Source organism: Topomyia yanbarensis, chromosome 2 (assembly GCF_030247195.1).
Source record: "Topomyia yanbarensis strain Yona2022 chromosome 2, ASM3024719v1, whole genome shotgun sequence".
Taxonomy (NCBI): Eukaryota; Metazoa; Arthropoda; class Insecta; order Diptera; family Culicidae; genus Topomyia; species Topomyia yanbarensis.
In genome coordinates this window covers 291,926,981-291,948,390 of record NC_080671.1, presented here as the reverse complement: position 1 = coordinate 291,948,390, position 21,410 = coordinate 291,926,981, and the positions used below count along the sequence as shown (strand labels likewise).

General features: G+C 39.0%; 1 protein-coding gene across 1 annotated transcript in view; it reads right to left on the bottom strand.

Moving 5' to 3' along the window:
* LOC131683273 (uncharacterized) overlaps positions 1–17,513 on the bottom strand; it is a 625,702-nt gene extending 608,189 nt beyond the window's left edge. Inside the window, exon 1 of the mRNA XM_058965110.1 lies at positions 17,494–17,513. The gene's annotated coding sequence lies outside the window, so the exon portion shown is untranslated. The remainder of the gene's footprint in view (positions 1–17,493) is intronic.
* Between the last annotated feature and the right edge of the window lie 3,897 nt (positions 17,514–21,410).

Here is a 21,410-nt window from a genome sequence, read left to right as displayed (position 1 = left end):
AAATCCCGATTCTAACGAATTCTGCGATGAATGTAAAAAGGTGATTTTTTTTCCAAAATGTAATCACAACTGTTGAATTTGTAGATCTAGGTCACAGTCATCAAAGTCTCTTTGGCCACACTGGCCACCATCGACGGATCCGGAAGCATCCAAATTCAGAATAACGGTTATATTGGTTTCTCGAAAATGGCTAGACCGATTTGATCAACTTAGTCTCAAATGAAAGGTGTTGCGTCCCCGGAAACTGATATTAAATTTCATCTCCATCCGACTTCCGGCTCCGGAGTTACGGGTTGTGGAGTGCGATCACATAGAAAACTCTGATTCAAACCGATACCGCGATGAATGCAAAAAGGTGCTCTTATATATACTTACCAAGTGTAATAAGAATGAAAGACATTTCCATAATGTTATATTGTACGAACCAGCTATTAAATCATAGTTTGGAGAAATGAGAAAGGCACAATTGCACCTCTAGGTGGATTAAAACAGGTTTTGAATGTATAATGTTTGCCTTAAACTGTACGGAATTTTTTTAACCCTCAAAAAGGCAACCGGGTCCCAGAGGCCCGGCACGTTACAATTTTTTAGTTACAAAAAAATGTGTATGCAGTATAAGCTTGGGCATGGAAATTTTGATAAGTAGCTTTGAAATCTATAACAAAAATAAAGAATTGTGAAATTTTCATCGATGGAGTGATGCGCAGCTATGTTTGAATTTTTTATATGCACAAAAAGGCAAGCCGGGCCTGGCAGGCCCGGTGTGCATGCAACATTTACTAGGAATACCACGGGTTTTATACATTAATATTTATCCAACATTTTGAAGAGTTCATCTTCATATTAGCAGGATTTTTTTCATGTTTTGATTGATTTTATCTTTTTACATTTTCTTATAAGAAAAAAATCTTGAAAGTTTGAGCGAATTCTATACATTTCTTTTATAAGAAATGTAAAAATAGCATACGATAGTGACGTGTGTCATATTTTTTGGGTAAATACTTTTATGTCACCCACTGTGGTCTACTTGACAATTATTTGGATACAACATAACCTAACTCTGTCGTTATTGTCTATTCTTTGTGTTATAGTTGTCATAATTATTCAAATTGTAGGATCTAAAAGCAACAAAAAATTTAAATGGCTATAAAACGATATGCCCATGTTTTCAATCGTCTCAAAGAATCTGAAATAATGGAAGAAATTCGAGCAAATTCAACAGCAGACGATGCCGAAGCTGATATGCTAAGCGAGGAAGAAGATGCGAATGATATTGCTTCCGACAATGAATCTGATGCAGACTGGGAAGAAGAATCTAAATATGTACTCCGGTTATGCATCAGAAGAAATTAATAGCAACCCAGAAACATTTATTGGTCGTGTTCAAACGAAATGGAGCTCAGAACCAATCGACAGTCGACGTGATCTTCCGAGTACTCACCTTTTGGAAAAAAAATTAACCTTTTTACATCCATCGCCTTATACACTGAAATCGGGATTTGCTGCGTGTTCGTACTCATCATCCTGTGATTACGGAACCGGAAGTCGGATCAATTAGAAATTCAACAGGAACCAATGGGAATGCTGTACGTTTCATTTGAAACCAAGTTTGTAAAGATCGGTAAAGAATTCGCTGAGAAATAGGTATGACATTATTTTAGGAACTTGGTAAGTTCCCCCGGGGCATCAAGAACCGCCATAGCTGGCCAATGTGGTCGAAGTGCCTTCGGTGGGTCATTAATGATCTAGACATGCAAAGCCAAGTAATGTTGCACATATTTTAATATATATTGCATCATTTGGACATCATGGTGGTATCAGTTTCTATGGAAATTTGCAGTGTGATTGTACTCTTCAACACGTAACTCCAGAACCGGAAGTCGGATCAATAAAAAAATCAATAGCGACCGATGGGATGGCTGCACCTTTCATTTGAGACTAAATTTGTACAAATCGGTCCAGCCACCTTAGAGAAAAATCGGTGAGATTGTTTGGCACATACATACATCCATATATACATACATAGACGCACACATACAGCCATTTTACGACCTCGACGAACTGAGTCGAATGGTATAAGAGATTTGGCCCGCGCGGGTCTCGGTTAAAAAGTCGAAATTTCGACCGATTGCATAACCTTTCTATATGAGAACGGCAAAAAGGAGCTTAAATTTAGACGGGCCTGAGAGGCCCGGCTTGCCCTTTAATGTTAGGATTTTAGCTTGCCTTCACAAGGGTTAATAGAATATGCAAAAGTTGATTTTTTCATAAACATTACATTCTGAGGAGTCTCTTAAAGTTAAATTTCGTGTGAATAAGAATAACATTTTTTTATATATATGGTTACACAAATGAACAATATTTCAACACCATATTTTAAAAATATAAAAATTTTACCGCATTACCGCGCGGTGTGATGCGGTCAATAAAGTGCGGTTGCGAAAAGCGGTGCGGTTTTATTATTTTTTTGCGGTTGCGGTGCGGACAATCCATTTACCGCCCACATCCGCACCGCGACGAACCCTAGATGTCGGTCAGCGGGCTTCAACCAAGGAAGAAAAACACGAGGTTGGAGAAAATCGTGATATCGTTATTTGAAGAAATTTCACCGCAGATGATCACTCCACCGGAGTAGCTGACAGCTGAGTGGATCGTGCAAACGGGCATCGGTATTAGGTGAAATACCGCCGCCGAGGAACTCTCAGATAGCAGATAAAAAACGAGTAGCGTCAAGAAGGATAAGAAACCCTGTGAAGGTACTTGTGAAGAGATATAAATCATGGTCGACATCTCCGGATCGGTTTGTGTCTCGCCAGGTTGCAGCAGATCAGAGCAGGTCAGATAAATCGTGAATGTTGGACAGCAAGTAAAGAAAAGCAGCTATGGACAAAAACATGAACGATTAACACAAAACAAAAAAGTAAGAGCACAATCCCTACTGAAGTAGTACATAACGGTTACCCCAGACGGATGAGGATTGCGAGATACAAGAGATTTAGGTTTGGTCAGCAGGCTAAACTACTACAAACCAATCCGAATCTACTACGAGCCAGAAGGCAGCGGTGCCTGTTGATGATTCTTCTCCATAACAAACCTTTACTCAATCTGTTTAGCTAAGACTAAGCTAAGACTCGGCTCTCCAGGCCTAGGGAAAAATCTTCAATGTTTAAGGATTTCTATATCTTCCTTTTAAAAGAAACGTAAAAAAATCAAAACCCTCCCCTTGAGAATTTTCTGCGCACGGGCCTGCAAGAGAGGATCGATAAAATAATTCAAAGTGTAATAGCAACATGCAATTGTGGCAACACTGGTCATGGGATGGTGGGGGAACACGCACATTCGTTTTGGTTGCTGAAAATTATTTGTTACGCACGTTAAATGGAAATTTCAGTTTAACTCTTATTAGAACACAATTACCTGAAAAGAACCGTTCATTGTTTTATTGTGGGAGCATAATTTAGGTGCACTCCCCGCGGATACGGTGAGCCAGTTTGATGTATTTAGCATGAAAGTTACGCGCTTGGCGTACTATTTTGCATCCTCGAACAAACTGACCAAGAGGGCATCGCTGGCTTCTTGGGGCATCATTACAGCTGAGCTTTGTAAGCGTAGCTCGACCTTGAGGTCCTGACAACCTCACGAACCAGACGCTGGAAGGATAGCCTGGAGATTAGTTGCTCCATTGTCCTTTAGTTGTGGTGAAACTCTGACAGGGCGACAGTTATAATATAATATAATATAATATAATATAATATAATATAATATAATATAATATAATATAATATAATATAATATAATATAATATAATATAATATAATATAATATAATATAATATAATATAATATAATATAATATAATATAATATAATATAATATAATATAATATAATATAATATAATATAATACTTATTTATTTATTCTTATTTTCATCTGACCTATGTTGGTCTACAAGAAATGTAGTTGAATGGGAAAAGCCCGTTTCAGGATATGTTCTATTCTATTCTATTCTAACCCTTACACAGCCAGTATTGAAAAGCATCCTGGAGAACACTGCAGTTATTCTGTAGTGTTTTTCTTGTCAATATTAATATTTGAAGCATATTTTCATATGTCGCAAATATTAAAACGGCCAGGCCTATTGTGCAGAGTTTGGTTTGAAGATGTTTCAAAATTAAACGGCAATTAAATTATTCATTTAATAAATAATTTAATCAACGAATTGTTTTGAATCTTAAAGGAGGAAGAAACGAGGACAACCGTACCGACCGTTTCAGTTTAAAGGGGATATAAAAATCGTTGGGAGTGACTTGGCTAAGAAGGTTAATGTCACTCCTTTGGTCCTTTGGGATGGGACAGAGATATTTACACCTTGCCCTGGCTAATAAGCCTAGGTTAAAGCGCCTTTACTCGCTCTGCGCTAAGGACGAACGAACAAAGGTACTAAAATCGAAAACGAAAAAAGCACATTTTTTTCCACACCGTGTGTAACACGTTTATGAAAATCAGTCAGCTGATGTCAAATATTGTTGCAGTACTGCTGATTGATTTTCATGAAGATCCCACACATGGTGTTCCCGCCTTCGACTTTCATACCTCCGTTCATTCATTCTTAAAATATTCAGATTATTTGTTAGAAGATGTGTCGTTCTCGTCGGACCTTTGCGACGAGTGAAATAACCAACACACCACACAGTATAATTTGTTTTAATGTGAATATGAAATGTGAAATTATTAATAAAAATGAAGAAGACAGAAACTTAGCTTTTGTTCTGTTTACTGGAAATCCTCCGCTTCTATTGCTGCGACAACCAATGAGCAGCATCATTGTGTGTCACGAGACGTCCTCCACACCGCCTTTTGAAAGAAAAATCCTTGTTCTAGTACGGAAACCGAGAGAATTGTATCCTTAGCGGGGAATTGAAATGAACGAGAAACTTATTTTGTACGCACAACGATTCAAAAGAGTAATTTTTAACAATTTTTCACGATCGTTTCCTCGTAACAAAACTAATTGATATACAGTAAAATGAGGAAAACCGAATCGAAACTATAGGAGTGACTTTTCGTCCCCGCCTGAAATAACCTGGAACTATGTATCCTATATGTTATTAACACTTACCGGTCCCTTCATGGCACGATTCCTTAGAAACTTACGGTTGGCACGAATATCCTCTTCAGGCTAGCCTGGACTAATCGTAATCCAGTACTTCCAGTATTTTCAAGCTTAATTCGCACATCAGTTGAGTCTCCATTAGGGTATTTCCTATATTCCATCGTCATGTGACATTGACCGTTATTAATTCGTAGACATTATTTCATAGGAAAGCCTTCAGTGCAGTCTTTTTTGTCTGCCAGTTGCAACGATCAGCTGGTTGAAACACGCCTCTCAGCGAGCGTCGTCCATTCCGTAATCGTTGTGACCGCCAAACGAGATGGTTTCCCAAAGAACATTCAACTGTTCGTTAAGTTAATTCTGCTATTTAATCCACTTCACTAGTCAAGCCGAATAATGAAACATGTGATAAAAAGAGTCTAAAACTAAACTATTTTTCTAAAATTTTGGAAAAGTATTCGGAAAAGCCCATTTCACATATAATCACATAGTACACAGCATTACAAAAATAAAAATACAAATATTACAAAAAATGAATCTTAAAATCTAAGTCAACCTTCTTAGTCTATTTTTGAAAACATCACAAGATACAGAAAAGTCAAAATGGTCATAAACATTATTAAAAACATTACACATCGCCCTAATGGGTTCGTTTTGACCGTACTCGGTGCGTTGAAACTCGAGTCTCAAAAAGTTATGCGATCTGAGACTTCTCGGGGGCACATTGACATTTATTTGTGAGAGAATATCTGCATCATCTATTTGGCCAGTTAATATCTTCCCAACAAATACTGCTTTAAATGTTTTCCGCCTTTTGGCTAGGGTTTCCATATCGAGCAGACGACAGCGATCGATGTACGGTAGTAGCTCTGTTGGGTTACGCCACAGCAGAGTTTTAAGAGCAAAACGAAGGAATCTTGCCTGCACTGCTTCTATTCGGTTGATCCAAATGCTTGTGTAAGGACACCAAATGGGTGCTGAAGCTTCCAAGACAGATCGCACAAGTGAAAAATAGAGAGCCCGCAAACAATATGGATCAGTGAACTCTTTGGCGATTCTTATAATGAAACCGAGATTTCTATTTGCCTGTGCTAAAGCATGAGAGTAATGATTTCTTAATGTCAATTGTGAATCCAGAAGTACACCGAGGTCTCTGACAACTGTCATTCTCTCATTCGTTGTCGAGTACTCAGTCAAGATAGAAGTCTTTTGTTGTCGGATCGTATACTCTATAGCGACAAATAGTGTTAATCCGCGTTCAAGGTTATTCGCACACTCTACGCCTAGTTGAGGTTTCAGTATTTTTCCCTTCTTTTGTGTTTCTGTTTCTGAGTACCGTTAGCCGGTGAGTGACAAGTGAAGCAGTGTTCTTCTAGTAAGCCGTCTGGATACCGTTACCTACACAAGTTAAGTATTAGTTTACGTTTCCCCTTCTTGGTTGTCTTAATAACGTGCACTGGGCAATAGGCCCGTGCAAAAATGACTTCCCCTGACGGCGGTACATCTCAAGGTGAGATGGACGTTGAAACAAAATCGGCTCCCCGGCTCAAAGTATATCCGAGCTCGGCCACCGGGCCATTTGTGATCTTCTTTCGGACCAAAGAAAAAAAGTGTTTGAATCTGTTGCAGATTTCTCGAGTTCTGACGGGTCGGTATTCGGCCGTGACAGAAATATCGAAAATTAGCCCTGATAACCTTCGGGTGGTGGTTAACAGTTCAACTCAGGCAAACGATATTGCTGGCTACGAGCCCTTTACGAAGGAGTACAGGGTATATATTCCAGCTAGCAGGGTTGAAGTCAGTGGGGTCGTTTCCGATTCGAGTCTGAATTGCGAGGACCTGCTAAAATATGGGACTGGCTGTTTCAAAGACCCCATGCTTAAGCCAGTGAAGATACTGGAATGCAAACGTTTGCATTCAGCATCAGTCGCAGCTGACGGCAAGAAAATATACGTCAACTCAGACTCTTATCGGGTGACCTTCGCCGGCTCTGCCCTACCCAATTACCTCCTCTTTGACAAGGTTCGTCTACCTGTTCGCCTCTTTGTGCCGCGGGTCATGAACTGTACTAATTGCAAACAATTGGGACACACAGCCTCCCATTGTAGCAATAAAGCCCGTCGTGGGAAATGCGGTGGGAATCATGCGGATGATTCCTGTGGTAGAGATGTCGAAAAGTGTCTCTACTGTGGGGGAAACCCACATGATCTCCTTTCATGTTCCGCGTACAAACAGCGCGAGGAGAATCTTAAGCGTTCCCTTTAGGGACGCTCTAAGCGATCTTTTGCAGAAATGCTTAAGATAGCTACGCCCCCTGTCTCTACGAACATCTATACCAACTTGTCTACTGACGAGGGCAACTGTGATGAACCTCAGGAGGGAATATCTTCTGCTGTGCCTAGAAGCAATAGAAAAAGGAGGAATATTTCTTCTCCCAAGCTTCGTCGTAAAGGCCAGAAGGTGTCTCTTCATGGCCCCCCCTAAAATAACTACTCAAGGAAGTACTGGTGCAAAACCGAAGCAAGTCGCTCCCGGTCTCAGTAACCTGAGCTCAGAAAAGGAGTTCCCACCACTTCCAGGAACATCAAAAACCCCAAGTGTTCCCATATCTCAGCCAGAGAAAGAAAACAGCGCTGGATTAATAAATTTCTCTGACATTGTGGACCGGATCCTTACAGCTTTAAATATTTCTGACCCCCTTAAAAGCATCTTGATAAGCTTTCTCCCCGCAGTAAAAACATTCTTGATGCAGTTCACTGCGAAATGGCCCCTCCTTTCAGCGATTGTATCATTCGATGGCTAATTCATCGAACGAGGTCACGGATTTAATCACTGTTCTACAGTGGAATTGCAGAAGCATTATCCCGAAAATCGATTCGTTTAAAATCTTACTAAATAATTTGAAATGCGATGCATTTGCCCTATGCGAGACATGGCTCACTTCAGAAATAACCCTACACTTCAACGATTTTAATATTATTCGCTTGGATCGAGAAGACTCTTACGGTGGAATACTTTTGGGGATCAAAAAGTGCTATTCTTTCAATCGGATCGACCTCCCCTCGACACCAGGCATTAAAGTTGTCGCTTGCCAAACCAGAATTAAAGGCAAAGACCTTTGCATTGCTTTCACCTACATCCCCCCAGAGCCTCAGTTAGCCACCGACGGCTTTGCGATATTGCGGAACTCCTCCCCGCACCGAGGCTAGTTTTAGGTGACTTCAACTCCCACGGCACGGCATGGGGTTGCCTTCATGACGATAATCGATCTACCCTACTCCATGAGCTCTGCGCAACTTCAATATGATCATTTTGAATACGGGTGAAATGACACGGATTCCTGCCCCTCCAGCGCGTCCGAGCGCCTTAGACCTGTCCCTCTGCTCGACATCGCTGCGGTTAGATTGCAATCTGCCAATCGTAATTAATATTGCTAACGGTTCAGGGCCACCGAATACAATCAATGTTTCATATGACCTCACACGAAATATTGATTGGAAGAGCTACGCGTCCTCGATATCCGAAAAAGTAGAATCGACACAAGAGCTTCCTCCGGAGGAAGAGTACGGGTTCCTGGCTGGCTTGATTCTCGATACCGCGATTCAAGCTCAGACTAAACGCGTACCAGACGCGAACTCACGCGGGCGTCCTCCCAATCCATGGCGGGACAAAGAGTGATCAAACGTGTACGCGGAGAAGGCCGCTGCATATAAGTCCTTCCGGGACGACGGGCTGCCAGCTAGCTACCGACAGTACGCGATGGCGGAAACGCGCATGAAGAGTTTGATGAAAGCCAAAAAACGTAGCTACTGGCGCCGGTTCGTCGACGGACTAACGAGAGAAACATCGATGAGCACTCTTTGGAGTACGGCCCGGCGTTTACGAAACCGAAACAGCACTAACGAGAGCGTGGAATATTCAAACCGTTGGATATTCGATTTTGCCAAGAAGGTTTGTCCGGATTCCGCCCCGACACAGAAGATCTACCGCGCCGCGTCCCCTCACAATAACGCGAACGAAACACCGTTTTCGATAGTGGAGTTCTCACTTCCTCTTTTGTCATGTAACAATAAAGCTCCAGGGCCAGACAGAATCAAATTTGACTTGTTAAAGAATCTGCCAGACTCTGCCAAGAGACGCTTGTTGAATTTATTTAATAAGTTTCTTGAGGGTAATATTGCCCCTCATGACTGGAGGCAAGTGAAGGTCATCGCCATTCAAAAACCAGGAAACCCAGCGTCCGACCACAATTCGTATCGACCGATTGCGATGCTGTCCTGTATCCGAAAGTTGTTCGAGAAAATGATCTTGTTTCGCCTCGACAATTGGGTTGAACTATCAGATAGACAATTTGGTTTCCGCAAAGGCAAAGAGACGAACGATTGCCTTGCGTTGCTTTCAACAGAAATTCAAATGGCTTATGCTAGCAAAGAGCAAATGGTATCAGTTTTCCTAGATATAAAAGGGGCTTTTGATTCAGTTTCTATCACAATTCTTTCTGAGAAGCTACACCAGCATGGTCTTTCACCGACTCTAAACAACTTTTTGCTAAACTTGCTGTCCGAAAAACATAGGCATTTTTCGCATGGTGATTTATCGACATCAAGAATTAGCTACATGGGTCTTCCCCAGGGCTCATGTCTAAGCCCCCTTCTCTATAACTTTTATGTGAATGACATTGACGAATGTCTTGTCAATTCCTGCACGCTAAGGCAGCTTGCAGATGACGGCATGGTCTCTATTACAGGACCCAAAGCCGTCGATCTGCAAGGACCATTGCAAGATACCTTGGACAATTTGTCTGCTTGGGCCCTCCCTTCTAGGTATCGAGTTCTCCACGGAGAAAACTGAGCTAGTCGTATTTTCAAGGAAGCGTGAACCAGCGCAACTACAGCTTCAATTAATGGGTCAAACTATTGCTCAGGTTTCAACTTTCAAATATCTCGGGGTCTGGTTCGACTCTAAAGGAACCTGGGGATGTCACATTAGGTGTCTGAAACAGAAGTGCCAACAAAGGATCAACTTTCTCCGTACAATAACCGGAACATGGTGGGGTGCCCACCCAGGAGACCTGATCAGGCTGTACCAAACAACAATATTGTCGGTGATGGAGTACGGGAGTTTCTGTTTTCGCTCCGCTGCGAACATATATTTCATCAGCTAGAGCGAATCCAATATTGTTGCTTGCGTATTGCTTTGGGTTGCATGCACTCGACACATACGATGAGTTTAGAAGTGCTGGCGGGCGTACTTCCGCTGAAAAATCGATTTTTTGACCTCTCATTTCGATTGCTCATCCGATGCGATATCTTGAACCTGTTAGTAATTGCGAATTTCGAAAGGCTTGTCGAGCTCAATTCTCAAACCCGATTTATGTCCTTGTACTTCGATTACATGGCACAAAATATCAATCCTTCTTCATACTTTCCCAACCGTGTCAATCTCCTTCATGCTTCTGATTCAACTGTATTCTTCGACACATCCATGAAAGACGAGATTCGTGGAATCCCGGATGGATCACATACCTCCGCAAGTGATCCCAAGCATCTTTCATAGTAAATTTCGAGAAGTCGACTGCAGCAAGATGTTTTACAACGACGGTTCAAACCTCGACGGCTCCACTGGCTTCGGTATATTCAATCAAAACCTCACCGCCTCATTCAAACTCAATGATCCTGCTTCAGTTTACGTCGCAGAACTTGCTGCTATTCAGTATAACCTTGGGATCATTGATACTTTGCCCACCGATCATTACTTTATTGTCTCGGATAGCCTCAGCTCAATCGAGGCTCTCCGTTCAATGAAACCTAGAAAGCACATTCCATATTTTCTGGGGAAAATCTGGGAGCGCCTGCGTGCTTTGTCTGTAAGATCGAACAATATTACCTTAGTTTGGGTTCCCTCGCATTGCTCCATTCCAGGTAATGAAGAAGCGGACTCTTTAGCTAAGGCGGGCGCTTTACAAGGTGACATATATGAAAGACCAATTAGCTTCAGCGAATTTTTCAGTATTACTCATCAGAGAACCCTCGAAAGTTGGCAAACTTCATGGAGCAATGGTGAACTGGGAAGCTGGCTACATTCGATAATCCCTAAGGTATTGACGAAACCTTGGTTCAAGGGGATGGATGTGGGTCGGGATTTCATTCGCGTGATGTCTCGGCTCATGTCCAATTACACGCACATCTCCGGCGTATTGGGCTCGTGGATAGCGGTATCTGCGCTTGTGGCGACGGTTATCACGAGATCGAAAATGTTGTCTGGGCATGCGCCGAGTACTGTTTAGCCAGATCTCAACTATTCGATTCCCTTCGGGCCCGAGGAAGATCACCCAATGTCCCGGTTCGAGATGTACTAGCAAGCCGCGATATTCCCTACATGTCCCTTATATACACGTTCCTCAAAACCATCAATATCCAAATTTAAATGCCCCTATCTTTTCTCTTATTATTCCCAGAAGTGCCCTCTTCCGCCTACCGTACCCCAACGATGGTCTGATACGACCCCAAGACGAGACAAAACATCTGTCGAATGAACCAACAACACGAGACCTACAGCACAACATCACACGCGCAACGCGGTGTGTTTCCAATCCGTATCTGAGCCGTACTACGAAATCGTCTGGAGGAACCCCTGCCGGCTCGAGGAAAACCGCCCGGCGTCCCAATACTTGATGCATCCGTTCGAATCTGCAATCCTGGCCGTTGATTACTGATGCCGGAAACTTTATATCCCCCCCCCCTTTCTGCCAGCCTTGTCCACCCTCTCTCCCATGTCTCTGATACACAGATGTAGGACTTCGCTCCCCCGCCCCTTGAATATCTTCTCAAAATTTAGGTGCCCCCCTATCTTCTAGCTTTAGTTGATCAATATTTAATCTCGTTAAGAAATGTCCAACAGTACCAACAGTAATAGCCCTAATTAATCCCCCCAATCTTAATAAAATGGAACTACTCCTAGTTAATAAGCTTGTAAAATGTTCCCCTTAGTTAATATTTAATTGCTCCTACAATCTCCCTTCTAAAAATCATAAAGTGCATTGCTATACAAAGAACACACAAAATGACCCCCCTAATCTTACGAATATTATATTATCCCCTCTTGTATATGTATAAATTAGCTGTAAAATTCCTCTAGTTTCATTATATAAAAACAAAATTATATTAAATGTGTAACCTCCTAGTTTCAAGCAATTAAAAATGTAAAACAAAGAAAAAATGGCACCTTTAAGCTAACGCAAACGTGCCTTATCAAAAAAAACGAATTGAATAAAAAAAAGATGGGTAGGTAATGTCTAGGACATAACCGGAGTGTCGTGACTACTCGTTTGACTTGTAATTCAAATCGAATGATACTCAATGAAATATGTGGGAATGTTTCAAGTTATTCTTTATAATAATTATGGTGGTTTTGAAAAGAACCTTTATTGTTGGCGTCTGCGTTGATAGGGGATGCGCTGGATTCTAAGCTGGTTGAGACATTCATTCATGAAATGAACAATTTTCTTGCTTTGAAATATCAATGTTAAAATCTCTCGAAACAACCATCGGAATCTTTTTCGTACAGAAATGAACACACTTAGCAAAAAACTAGGAGCGGGTAATGTCCGGGACATAACCGCGATGATCATATTCTTAAAATTCTGCTTGTATCTCTTTCAAATGGCTAAATTTTACGCATTAAGTTCGATTCACCGGGCTCAGCGAAATTTTCCTGGGGATCCCGTTCGTTGGTATATTCAGCAAAACAATTTTATTACCGAGTTCTCCGCATTGAATACAGGTCAATAATTTCATATAATGATTTCAACAAGCAGACAATGTGCATGTATGACAGGTGGGAGTGTTCTGAAGTAGTTTTAGTGGAGGTAACAACATAAAATCATGTATTGGACATTTTACAATGATTCTCCTTAACCCTGCAAAACCACGGGGTTGGCAGCAGAGGGTTAAGTTGTTTGGAAGAGATGACAGTTAATATATGATAACTAAAAATATAAAATTGTTCTATAAATTGCAAAGTTATTGCCGCGTTGACCTGAAAATTTGTCATTTCATTCATAAAGGAACAATCATTGAAATTATGTCAATTTATGCTTTGCAAGATTTGAAATAACTTCGAAGTGTGGTCACGACACCCCTGTTATGTCATATACATCACCAACCCATCTTTTCATCATTCGTTTTGGTGTAGCTTTCGCTTAGTGGCAGAGTTGCGACATTCACTGATTTTCTTGGAAGGATTTGCAAAAACCTTCGAGTTTGTAGATTAGAAAAACATTTTCTTATGATTCACTGGTAAAAGTACAGAATTACCAAGCGCAAACTTAATACTAGTTAATAAAAGAAACTTTCTAATTAAATTCTTTTTCCATTTTACATTCGTCCTAATAAGGACGGTTTGTAGATAACTATGTTGATACAAGACGGGAATCTTTTAAAACAATTAAAACCTTACCGACGATTGTTTTTACTGCGTACATACATCTTTCCCCTTTCGCAGCTCACACCGAATGAGCACAGTTTTCATCATGGTGTTCCTATTTATAGACTTTACAATGCAGATGGAAGGCCGTCCTTTTGTTCGATAAATGAAAATATTTTCATCATTCGTTTTGGTGTAGCTTTCGCTTAGTGGCAGAGTTGCCACATTCACTGATTTTCTTGGAAGGATTTGCAAAAACCTTCGGGTTTGTAGATTAGAAAAACATTTTCTTACGATTCACAGGTAAAAGTACAGAATTACCAAGCGCAAACTTAATACTAGTTAATAAAAGAAACTTTCTAATTAAATTCTTTTTCCATTTTGCCTTCGTCCTGATAAGGACGGTTTGTCTATGTTGATACAAGACGGGAATCTTTTAAAACAATTCAAACCTTGCCGACGATTGTTTTTACTGCGTACATACATCTTTCCCCTTTCGCAGCTCACACCGAATGAGCACAGTTTTCATCATGGTGTTCCTATTTATAGACTTTACAATGCAGATGGAAGGCCGTCCTTTTGTTCGATAAATGAAAATATTTTCATCATTCGTTTTGGTGTAGCTTTCGCTTAGTAGCAGAGTTGCCACATTCACTGATTTTCTTGGAAGGATTTGCAAAAACCTTCGAGTTTGTAGATTAGAAAAACATTTTCTCATGATTCACTGGTAAAAGTACAGAATTACCAAGCGCAAACTTAATACTAGTTAATAAAACTTTATAATTAAATTCTATGTTTGTCTATGTTGATACAAGACGGGAATCTTTTAAAACAATTCAAACCTTGCCGACGATTGTTTTTACTGCGTACATACATCTTTCCCCTTTCGCAGCTCACACCGAATGAGCACAGTTTTCATCATGGTGTTCCTATTTATAGACTTTACAATGCAGATGGAAGGCCGTCCTTTTGTTCGATAAATGAAAATATTTTCATCATTCGTTTTGGTGTAGCTTTCGCTTAGTAGCAGAGTTGCCACATTCACTGATTTTCTTGGAAGGATTTGCAAAAACCTTCGAGTTTGTAGATTAGAAAAACATTTTCTCATGATTCACTGGTAAAAGTACAGAATTACCAAGCGCAAACTTAATACTAGTTAATAAAAGAAACTTTCTAATTAAATTCTTTTTCCATTTTGCCTTCGTCCTGATAAGGACGGTTTGTCTATGTTGATACAAGACGGGAATCTTTTAAAACAATTCAAACCTTGCCGACGATTGTTTTTACTGCGTACATACATCTTTCCCCTTTCGCAGCTCACACCGAATGAGCACAGTTTTCATCATGGTGTTCCTATTTATAGACTTTACAATGCAGATGGAAGGCCGTCCTTTTGTTCGATAAATGAAAATATTTTCATCATTCGTTTTGGTGTAGCTTTCGCTTAGTGGCAGTTGCCACATTCACTGATTTTCTTGGAAGGATTTGCAAAAACCTTCGGATTTGTAGATTAGAAAAACATTTTTTCATGATTCACTGGTAAAAGTACAGAATTACCAAGCGCAAACTTAATACTGGTTAATAAAAGAAACTTTCTAATTAAATTCTTTTTCCATTTTGCATTCGTCCTAATAAGGACGGTTTGTAGATAACTATGTCGATACAAGACGGGAATCTTTTGAAACAATTCAAACCTTGCCGACGATTGTTTTTACTGCGTACATCCATACGATCTTTCCCCTTTCGTAGCTCACACCGAATGAGTACGCTTTGCAGCCTTCGATGTTTTGGTAGCATTTTTAGTGGCAGTTACTACCGCCTTTTCAGTGACTGCGTTTCTTAGCCTTTGGCTTTTTGGCCTTCTCACCGCCACCACCGTTTTTCCTCTCTCCGGTGGTAGCCAATTTGATTGGTCGTCCGATGCAGCTTCTCACGACCACGCACGTCTGTTATGCACTGCGTCTTACACACGTCTGGCTTTGAGAAAAGCTGCGACACCCCTATTTATAGGTTTTATCATTAATGTTGATTCTCATTTAAAGTAGTTTTTGAACTATTTAAACAAATTTTATATAGCAAACAACGTATCGGTAGCAAGCGTTGAACGTTTTCCTTCCGATTTATGAAACAAGATTGGCAATCCGTTTAGTAGAAGAAAAGTTATTAAGGTTCAAATTGTACGTAACGCTTTCGCTAATATTCACTACTATCGCTTTCTCGCTCGTTCTCGTGGCGTGCATGGGCCTTTCCTTTCCGTCCGGCTTCTAATGGCATAACCAAAACTAATATGCCGGCTTTCCCCCACCAACTGCTCTCGTCAAGCAACCCAATACGAATAATCATAGGAACAAACATGTAGTGGACCTATATATAAACTTTTCATTATTTTATTGTTCGGTTGCTGCACAATATTGACGGCTGTGTGCGGGATGGGCTGAAAATTTTCACTTTTCCGAGTCGTTTTCGAAAGATTATTCAAAACACTATGTTTCCGTTGATAATGAATGTCCTACATATTCCAAAATTTAATACAACATTGGTACAAATATTTTCGACAAAATGCCGAAGAAATTGATTAAATCCATTCAGTACAACAAAAGATATAAGCGTTCAAAATCTTACATCATTTTTCTTCCGAAATTTTGAAAAGGGGCCCCTATATTGAAAGGTAAGTCGTTAGTCACGACAAAACTGTCATTCTCTCTAGCGATTCCCCAGAGATGGTGCAGTTCCACAGTATTGGATTTTTCCTACGTGTAAAAGATATTATGGAGCACTTGGACACACTGAGAGCCAGCAAGTTGCGATTACACCAACTACAGAAAGCATCCAAGCGTTGCTGTAGTTCCTTGCAATCATCTATTGACCGCACAATAAGAAATAGTTTGAGATCATCGGCGTATATAAGTCTACACCCAGGAGATTTCTCCCTTGAGGCACTCCCGACAAGTTGATGAAACTGTATTACTCGTTATTTCCTAATTTTACAGACAGAGAACGATTTACGAGATATGATTTAAGCCACCCTATAAAATTTTCCGAAGCGCCCAGCCGCTTCATCTTTGCCAGTAGAAGAGAGTGATCTACACGATCGAATGCAGCCTTGAGATCCGTGTATACAGTATCGACCTGAGATCCAACTTTAATATTTTTAATACAGAGCGAAGTGAATTGGGCTAGATTAGCAGTTGTCGATCTACCTGAAAAAAACCATGTTGGTCCTTCGATATATATGCTCTGGTCTCACGAAACAGCACATTTCCTACTAATATTTCAAATAACTTTGAGCCAGCGCAGAGTGAAGTTATACCACGATAGTTCGCAACATTTTGCTTATCACCTTTTTAAAAACGGGAAACAACTGATTTTTTTCGGGGAACGTTGATTGCGACAGCGATTGGTTAAAAATTAGTCTTAAAGGCGTACACAATGCGCATCTTTTCAGTATAATGGAAGGAATACCATCTGGTCCTGCCGATGTTGAAGACTTTAGCTTTCTTATAGCAGTTAGAATATCTTTGTCAGTAAATGTAATATAATATAATATAATATAATATAATATAATATAATATAATATAATATAATATAATATAATATAATATAATATAATATAATATAATATAATATAATATAATATAATATAATATAATATAATATAATATAATATAATATAATATAATATAATATAATATAATATAATATAATATAATATAATATAATATAATATAATATAATATAATATAATATAATATAATATAATATAATATAATATAATATAATATAATATAATATAATATAATATAATATAATATAATATAATATAATATAATATAATATAATATAATATAATATAATATAATATAATATAATATAATAAGAGATGTTGGGGAGTTGTGAACATAGTTTTGTTTTCGGGGCATAACTACCATAAACATTGGTCGATTTTCGAAATTTTACCTGATATTTGTAAAGGACACCTTAATACATCCACAGGCTGAAAAAATTTAAAATAATCTTTATCTTACTTGAGATATGGCAGAATGCGTGAAATGCGTGGAATCGGCATTTTTTAGTTTGGTGGGGAGTTGTGAACCATCGCAAAAAGTAGAGGAAATGGAAAATTTTTTTAGCATATTTTTATTAGGTCTGTAGAAGATAAATTTTAAAATATTTTAAAACTAAAGATGAGATGGAAAAATGATCTGATTCGCAATGCGTTAGTGACAAAATGATTTGCGCAAAGCCACCTGAATTCGCGGTTGCGGCACGGGGAGATTAAAATTGTGGTAGAATCCTGTACTTTGCATAAAATTTAACCTTTTTATATCACTATATATAGGAGTCATCCCTGATTTTCAAATTATGATAGTGTTCATTTTGAAGTAGAATACTTTTAACGTTTCAATTCAGGGGCCCGCTTCAAAATATCGGCTGTGGCAGTCGCGTCAGATTTTGAACGTTAATAACTTCCATCATACTTAATAGAATGATTTGAGGTTTAAGGCAATTTTATCGAAAATATATTCCGCAATGTAGTATTAAAATTTGGAGTATGTATAACATGCATTAATACCGAAAATACTGTGTTTTAAAAAATCTTTCAAAAACTACCGAAAATGGTGAAAATTTTCAGCTCATCTCGGCCAGAGCCGTCAATATGGTGCACCAACCGAACAATTATGATGAAAAGTTTTAAATATAGGTCCGCTACAGACTTATTTCTATCAACATTCGTATTTGGTTGCTTGGCGCGAACGGATGGCTGTACAATACCGAGAAATATTTGTGAGCTGTACACGACTGGTGGATGAATCAGTTTGTGTTGAAACGTGCTACTACCAGAAGCCATTATTTTCATTTCTGATGGATGTAAGATAGCATACACACACGAAAAAAACCGATTTCAAATCAACTGACTGAAGCTCGTTCCTGATTGGTTCCCGCTAATTTCATGAACCAAGCCGCAAATCTGGTCAGAAAGGATTGTCATTTCAGTCGGTTTCAGCAAGTCCACTTGTCAGATGTCAACACCGGGAGAGAAGGTGATTATTAGGATTCATTTCCGTGGATTATTTTGTGCAGCTCTGTGTTAGAAAGCAGGAACAATTGGAACAAAAATCTCCCACCCGGAGAATATTTTCTTCGGCAAACAAATTAGCCCTTATCAGCGCTATCAATCCATAAGAAAGAATTAAATTTCAAAATCTTTTCTTTCGCGAACTATTAATGTGACTGCGAATAACGTTTCAAAATAGAAGCCCCATTTCAAAATTTCGGAAAAAAAACCGAAAATCGCGTTTTGAAAGTTTGTAACTTTCATTGTACTTAACCAAAATACACAATGTTTAAACCAATCAGTCAGAAAAGTAATCAGGAATCTTGTATAAGATTTGTACGTATGTATAACTTGCATGAATAAAGAAAAAATTAAAGGGTTGTGTACAAAGAAACCACCACGATGACATTAAAAATACAATCATTTTTGTGAGCCAGCCATATTATTCGTGGATACATCCTGTAATGCCATCGACTTATTTAGGACTACACACAAAAGGCAACAAATCGTATCATCTACGGAATCTACTACACAATTGTTTTAATTATTTCCCAACAAATCGCGCAAAAATCTGTTTGTTCCGTACAGCACAGCGCAAATAATTGACGTTGGAAAACAATGGCAACTTCAGCTGCCAAACACTTAGAAACGATCGAAGCATTTTTCCGTCAATGTCACTTTTCTGACTCAAATCTTTGTAAGTATTTTCCTTCTTCAGTCCAATTGGTCAGTTTATTGATTTTATCGTACATTTTCCGGATGTTATTACAGAAAATAACTAACCTGTAAGAGGGAAGTCAACGACACTACCTGAAACTTAATGAAATATTGTGAAGAAAAAATGTGCGAATCTTTTGCCGCCAGTTATCAGTACATTGAGTGACCCCTTGATTCATACGAAAAAAATATTTTTTAGCAGCACTTCATTGTTTATGGATTTTCAGTTGCTCTATAGCAACCATGTTATGTTTACAAAACCAGCATAGTTACTGAAAATCCGAATTTAATAATGATCTGAACGGGATATCTCCCGATGTGTAGACCCTGGTCAGCTTACATGGTTCACGGATTGTAAACTATTAATGTCGGATCGGTAAGTTCTGTTGTGTTACATTTCTAAATTTAATTTAGGATCTTTTTCAGATTTTCTTCGGCATAGCTGGTTTTGGCAAACAATAGGTTTGTTCCAGTACCAGGAGAAACTGGAAGTACTCCGGAGTAAACAGGGAGAAAATCGTTCCTGTACTGTCTTCTTCTCTTTTTTCTTCTTCTGGTGGCAAACCGGAGTGAAAAGGAGCAAGAATTTTTTGCTCCGGAGCAACAGGGAGTAACTTCCATGTACTGGAACAAACCTAATTCAACGGAATTAACTGAATAATTTTGCAATGGGACAAGGCAGCAAGTCTGGAGAACCCTGCTGGGATTGTTTCTGGGGAGTGCTCTGCCATGACTTTCGAAATTTACGCATTACCAAATCGGCTAGGGACAAATTGAGGACACGAATCAAATGTTAACTCTTTAATTTGGCCAATAGATGTTAAAGAATAAATAATGTGTTCTAGTTCGAGTCAAGCAGACTTTAATATTTGTTAATAAAAGAGCTTTTGGGGTATGCATGCATGTTAATTAAATTTTATTGGCAAAAAGCGCTAGAAGGAAATAATAAATTAAAATGATGATTGAAAAGTTTCATTCTCTCGAAATTAGCTGGATTTGAAAATATTTTGAATATGTCTAGGTTTGATACTAAAATGGAGAACATTTGAAGTAAAAAAGGACGCTTCCCAAAATTGTCGGAATTAAGGACCTATCCTTCAAAATAACGACAGTTTATAGCCCTATTTAGGCGTCATAACGAGATGGTGATGAAAGAGGCATAGCATAGCCAACAGTCGTGCTGGGATTTCTTGCGCATAGCTGTCTCCGAGAAGAATACCACTGCAGGTCATTTTAACTCGATTCTGTTGATGCAGATTTCTAATTACTTTATTAATCATTATGTTAAATATTCAACAAACTCACCAATAATCTGCCGTAGAAAACTGGTCCCATGCAGGGCCAAAGCGATTTGGCAGGCATACCGTGTTCCACCTTGTAGCGAAGTTCGTCGTGAGAATGGCACGATTCGTCAACCACTACATGGACTCTAGCCAGTGGCGTAGCCAAGGGGGGGTTTTGGGGGTTAAAACCCCCTCCAAACCAAAATATTTGAATTGAAGACAAAAAAAGTTTGATGCTGACTAGTTTATTTAAATATTAAAAAAAATAATTTTGGAAGTTTATTATCTGTTCATTATATTGAGAACCTAATGTTTTAAACGTTATGGGGACTTTTTGTAAATTGTGAGAATGGGATCTTGTAACTAATATTTTAGTGAGGATCCTATAAATATCATGTAAATATCAAGCAAAATAGCTCAACGAAAACGCCTACATAGAAACTGATGAAAAATGGCGTTTTACGCTTGTCTCTAACAGGTCAGAATCGGTTTTTATATGCATTTGATTTTTTGGGTTATCACTTATATAAAGTGCCACTAGCTAAGATTCGCTATTTATGGTGTACATTTGGGTATCGAATTGAATGGCGCCAAGATTCCATAATTTGGAAACCATAAGCTTTCGGTGGTGTAGTATTTAGTAGCATAATTTTGTGATTAATTTTTCCAGTTGGATGCATTACTAACTCCAATCAAACTTATTTCGAGACAAAGTGTCTTCGGCAAAATTTTCAAGAATATTATTGCAAATAGCTTGGTTGAAGATATGAATGCAACCCGTATTTGTGCATTATAGGCCATATTGCACTACGAATTCC